The sequence below is a fragment of the Oncorhynchus keta genome, chromosome 23 (assembly GCF_023373465.1).
Source record: "Oncorhynchus keta strain PuntledgeMale-10-30-2019 chromosome 23, Oket_V2, whole genome shotgun sequence".
Lineage (NCBI taxonomy): Eukaryota > Metazoa > Chordata > Actinopteri > Salmoniformes > Salmonidae > Oncorhynchus > Oncorhynchus keta.
In genome coordinates, this window is record NC_068443.1 from 20,449,413 (window position 1) to 20,455,412 (window position 6,000).

Below are 6,000 nucleotides of genomic sequence, written 5' to 3' on the forward strand. Positions count from 1 at the left end.
CCTGAACATGATGCTGCCACCACCATGCTTCACCATAGGGATGATGCCAGGTTTCCTCCAGACGTGAAGCTTGGCATTCAGGCCAAAGTGTTCAATCTTGGTTTCATCAGACCAGAGAACATTGTTTCTCATTGTCAGAGTCCTTTAGGTACATTTTGGGAAAATGTGGCTTTTACTGAGGAGTGGCTTCCGTCTGGCCACTCTACCATTAATGCCTGATTGGTGGAGTGCTGCAGAGATGGTTGTCCTTCTGGAAGGTTCTCGCATCTCCACAGAGGAACTCCGGAGCACAATCAGAGTGACCATCAGGTTCTTGGTCACCTCCTTGACCAAGGCCCTTCTCCCCCGATTGCTCAGCGGCCAGCTCTAGGAAGAGTTTGGTGGTTCCATTTAAGACTGATGGAGGCCACTGTGTTCTTGGGGACCTTCAATGCTGCAGACATTTTTTGGTACCCTTCCCCAGATCTGTGCCTTGACACAATTCTGTCTTGGAGCTCTACGGACAATTCCTTCGACCTCATGGTTTAGTTTTTGCTCTGACATGCACTGTCAACAGTGGGACCTTATATAGACAGGTGTGTGCCTTTCCAAATCATGTTCAATCAATTGAATTTACCACAGGTGGACTCCAATGAAGTTGTAGAAACATCAAGGATGATCAATGGAAACAGGATGCACATGAGCTCAATTTCAAATCTTATACCAAAGGGTCTGAATAGTTAGGTAAATAAAGTATTTCAGATTTTTATTTGAAAACATTTCTAAAAACCTGTTTTTGCTTTGTCATTATGCAGTATTTTTTATTTTATTGAATCAATTTTAAAATAAGGCTGTAATATAACAAAATGTGGAAAGGGGGAAGGGGTCTGAATACTTTCCGAATGTACTGTACATTAATAGTGAATAATGTGTACTGAAACATTGGTATTTCATCTTGGCTTGCCACTCTTAAGAATACAAATTTGAGCCGGGTGTTTTATAAATGTTGCATTGCCTCAAGAGTGAATTTCAATGGCACTGAGCGTTCAGATGATCAAGGCAACTTTTTCACTTCTATCCCCAAGAGAAGTACATTCTTGCTTTAGAAACAGAATAGAAAGAGCTATTAAAAAAGGGCTGATTTGTAGTAAATGGTACCTATATCTATAGAATGTGCATATGCCCCTCTAATATATATTGGTAGGCTATCCTACACTCAGAAAAAAATGATTCTAAAAGGGTTATTTGCAGAAGTGTATGATAATTTTTAAAAAACCTTCTTGCCTTCCAAAGAATCATAAAATATATTTTAATCTTCAAAGTAGCCACCCTTTGCCTTGATGACAGCTTAGCACACTCTTGGCAATCTCTCAACCAGCTTCATGAGGAATGCTTCTCCAACAGTCTTGAAGGAGTTCCCACATATGCTGAGCACCTGTTGGCTGCTTTTCCTTCAGTCTGCGGTCCAATTCATCCCAAACCATCTCAATTGGGTTGAGGTCGGGTGATTGTGGATGCCGGGTCATCTGATGCAGCATTCCATCACGCTCCTTCTTGGTCAAATAGCCCTTACATAGCCTGGAGGTGTGTTGGGTCATTGTCCTGTTGAAAAACAAATGATAGTCCCACTAAACTCAAACCAGATGGGATGGCATAATCGCTGCAGAATGCTGTGGTAGCCATGCCTGTTAAGTGTGCCTCAAATTCTAACAGACAGTGTCACCAACAAAGCACCCCCACACCATTTTTGGTTGGAACCAAAAATTTCCAATTTGGACTCATCAGACCAAAGGACAGATTTCCACCGGTCTAATGTCCATTGCTCGTTTTTCTTGGCCCAAGCAAGTCTCTTCTTATTATTGGTGTTCTTTAGTAGTGGTTTCTTTGCAGAAATTTGACCATGAAGGCCTGATTCACGCAGTCTCCTCTGAACAGTTGATGTCGAGATGTGTCTGTTACTTGAACTCTGTGAAGCATTTTTATGGGCTGCAATTTCTGAGGCTGGTAAACTCTAATGAACTTATCCTCTGCAGCAGAGGTAACTCTGGGTCGTTCTTTCCTGTGGCGATCCTCATAAGAGCCAGTTTCATCATAGTGCTTGATGGTTTTTGCGACTGCACTTGAAGAAACTTTCAAAGTACTTGAAATGTTCCATATTGACTGACCTTCATGTCTTAATGTAATGATAGACTGTTGTTTCTCATTGCTTATTTGAGCTGTTCTTTCCATAATATGGACTTGGTCTTTTACCAAATAGGGCTATCTTCTGTATACCACCCCTACCTTGTCACAACACAACTGATTGGCTCATACGCATTAAGAAGGAAAGAAATTCCACAAACTAACTTAACAAGGCACACCTGTTAATTGAAATGCATTCCAGGTAACTACCTCATGAAGCTGTTTGAGAGAATGCCAAAAGTATGCAAAGATGTCATCAAGGCAAAGGGTGGCTACTTTGAAGAATCTCAAATATATTTTGATTTGTTTAACACTTTTTTGGTTACTATATTATTCCAGATGTGGTGTTTCATAGTTTATGTCTTCACTATTATTCTGCAATGTAGAAAATAGTCAAAGTAAATAAAAACCCTTGAATGAGTAGGTGTGTCCAAACTTTTGACTGGTGCAGTGGCTATCACAAAAGCACAACATTTTAGTGCAGTGTATTGTACAATATATACAGTACAGTGATTTGACTACTCATCCTGGTACAACACATTTAGTTTACTTCCAATAAATAGAAGGAAAACAATCAGTCTAGATGTAATTTGAGATCCTCATTTCTGCAGAGCTCAAATCCCTGAGTTCAATATTCATCCATTACAGAATAATGCTGATGATGCGGCCACTGATTACACAGAAGGACTTTCAGATTATGCAAATGAGCATAATTCTCTCATTTTATTTAAGAACATTGCACTCTTGCTTCTCAGCATTTTACATCACCAGTTGTACTAAAATAAAAAGAGCTGTGGTTTGGAGAAATGTCTCTGAATTCCATTGTTTATAAAAAAAACATTTAGATAGAGGCCCTCTGACTGGACCATAGGCTATTCAATCAAACCCAGATACCAGGTTTCCTGGAATATTAAAATGATTATGCTTACACTGAAAGCATAGTTAAAGGCCCAGTGCAGTCAAAACAAATGTGTTAGAGAATGTAAATCATCTTTTCAAACAGCTCTTACAAATTAAAAAGTACCTGCCTATTTTGGTTGGATGGAGTTTTTCCCTGCCTGGTGACATCAACAGGTGGTAAATTAGTCAACAGACCAATAAGAAAGACTGTTCCAAACCGCTCTAATTTTCAGTTTTCCACTCCCCACTCAGACCACTTCCAGACAGTCCTTGTAACATTCTTGCTTGAGAAATGTGTATTCGCCTTTAAGAAATATTTGTTTATTTTTGCTAATTTTATTTGAAAACAATCACAGTAAGGTACTTAATTTTACCCAGAAATTATTTGTTAAAAATGGCTGCATTGGACCCTTAAGATTTTAGGTTAAAGTGTGTAAAATTCACATTCATTATTGATTTTTGTTCGGAGACCTGGTTTCTAAGCATGATGGTGCAAACCCATTATAGCCGTAGGAGAGCCAAAAGAAGAGCCAAACAGTGTGGTATTCACTGCCTTCTGCCCCCATCTGGTGGCCAAATCCGGAACACTCTCAACCACATTCTTATCCAAACTCATCATTATGCTCACAAGCCATGATTGGGAAACCATAGTGTTGTCAGTATTTCTAATCTGACTGGTTCTGAGGTACATTTGTTATGAGGATGGAAGAGAAGGGGATTCCTTAATTGTAGAGCATATGAGTGTATATATACAGATTTTTTAAATATAATGTTTAACCCCATATTCAAGAAAAATACTCTCAAAAGTGAAATAACACATTATGCAGTACATCTGATCTATAAACTGACATGCCTGATTAAGATTCATCCGTTAATCGGCACATCCCTAATCAGCATGTTTCTGTACATATCACACATAAACCATTACAGCCCTTTCCTCTTGTACCCATTTATAGCCTGAGGACAGATGGCTTTATTGGCACCACTATTATGGAGCGTGATCTATTCCAACAAATGAGGGATGAGTACACAGTCTGCAGGGTTTTCCTTTCTGGTGTTGGCCAACAACCATAACCAGCTTTCAGGATAACAACAGTCCAAACTTCCTTCCTTCCACCACCCACTCTCTGATTGGGGCGTGATCTGGTAACATGGTGTCTATGAATGCTATGTATGCATATTACAATGCATCATATTCCATTATCTCTGATTTTATATTTAGGCCACGTATTAAGAGATTTTGCTGAAAATTACTCTCAGAATCCTATGGTTAAGCCAGTGTTAAGCGTTTTGTGTTGGTATGTGCTTGGCATTTTCACGGCAGTAAACAAACACACATGCACACACACACAGTACATTTTAATATTTATAGATGGAGTTTGTTTCCAATTTCACCTACCTTGGTCTTAATGGTCTTTATGGCCTCAGTAGATGAAGTGTCTCTACTCCACTGATTGCTTCTTCCTCTTCCTCCCAGTGCTGCGGGGAGCCTATGGAAGCATGCTCCAGGACACTGAGTTGACGTGAATACAGGATGATCAGCAAAGTGTGGAAAAAGTACACAATTGTCATACTTGAGTAAAAGTTAAGATACCTTAATAGAAAGTTACTCAAGTAAAAGTCACCCATTAAAATACTACTTGAGTAAAATTCTAAAAGTATTTTGTTTTAAATATATTGAAGTATGAAAGGTCCTCCTGAATGGCGCAGCGGTCTAAAGCACTGCATCGCAGTGCTTGAGGCGTCACTACAGACCCGAGTTCGATCCCAGGCTGTGTCACAGCTGGCTGTGACCGGGAGACCCATAAGTCCACCACAATTGGCCCAGCGTCGTCCAGGTTAGGGGAGGGTTTGGCTGGCTGGAATTTCCTTGTCCCATCGTACTCTAGTGACTCCTTGTGGCGGGCCGGGCGCCTGCAAGCTGACTACAGTCGTCAGCTGGATGGTGTTTCCTCCGACACATTGGTGCTGCTGGCTTTTGGGTTAAGCGAACAGTGTGTCAAGAAGCTCTTGAACTTCGCTTCACCAGAGTCGGGGAGTTGCAGTGAAGACTGTAACTACCAATTGGATATCACGAAAAAAGGGTAAAAAGTCAAATCCTTTCAAATTGCATACATAAACCATAATTAAGCTAAGCATTCTAAATGTACTGAGTTATTTTGGGCGTCAGGATAAATGTATAGAGTAAAAGGTACATTATTTTCTTTAGGAATGTAGTGAAGTAAAAGTAAAAGTTGTGAAAAAATAAATAGTAATTTTCAGATACACCAAACACTACTTAAGTAGTACTTTAAAGTATTTTTACTTTAGTACTTTACACAACTGAGCAGGGGTTCATGGGAGCAGAACAGAAAGCCTGGAGGGGAAATACATATGAAATCTCCCTGAATGATTGATCTTCATTGTTCCCCCTGTAGGAATGGAGACTAATTCTTCATCTTCAAGATGACTTTAGTCGCTGTTTAAAAGATCTTCCAAACTTGGGTGTTAAATGTTTAATGTTCTCCGGTCTCCCAGCCATTAATATGGAGTATGAATTGCAACCTTTTATTGATTCAGTGGGGAACTCTAATTTCGGTCTACACCCATAAAGCCTCAAGGAGCACCATACTGTACCCCAGTTGAATGGAATAGATTGGGTGGGGAGAAGTTCCCAACTGACTTCTATGAATTTGCATGAGGTGACGGTGCAACATACATAGACCAGGCTCCAATATTTTGGTTCGAACATCTAGTAATTACATACATAGGTAAAATATAATTAACAGTATTTTTTGGTGTAAATGTTTTGATATATCTGCTGGATATTCTGAAAATTACACCAAGCTCTGAGAAGCTATTGTAGAATTAGGCTAATAAATCACATATACATATATATATATACATATACATATACACATATATATATATACACACACACACATACACACACACACACAT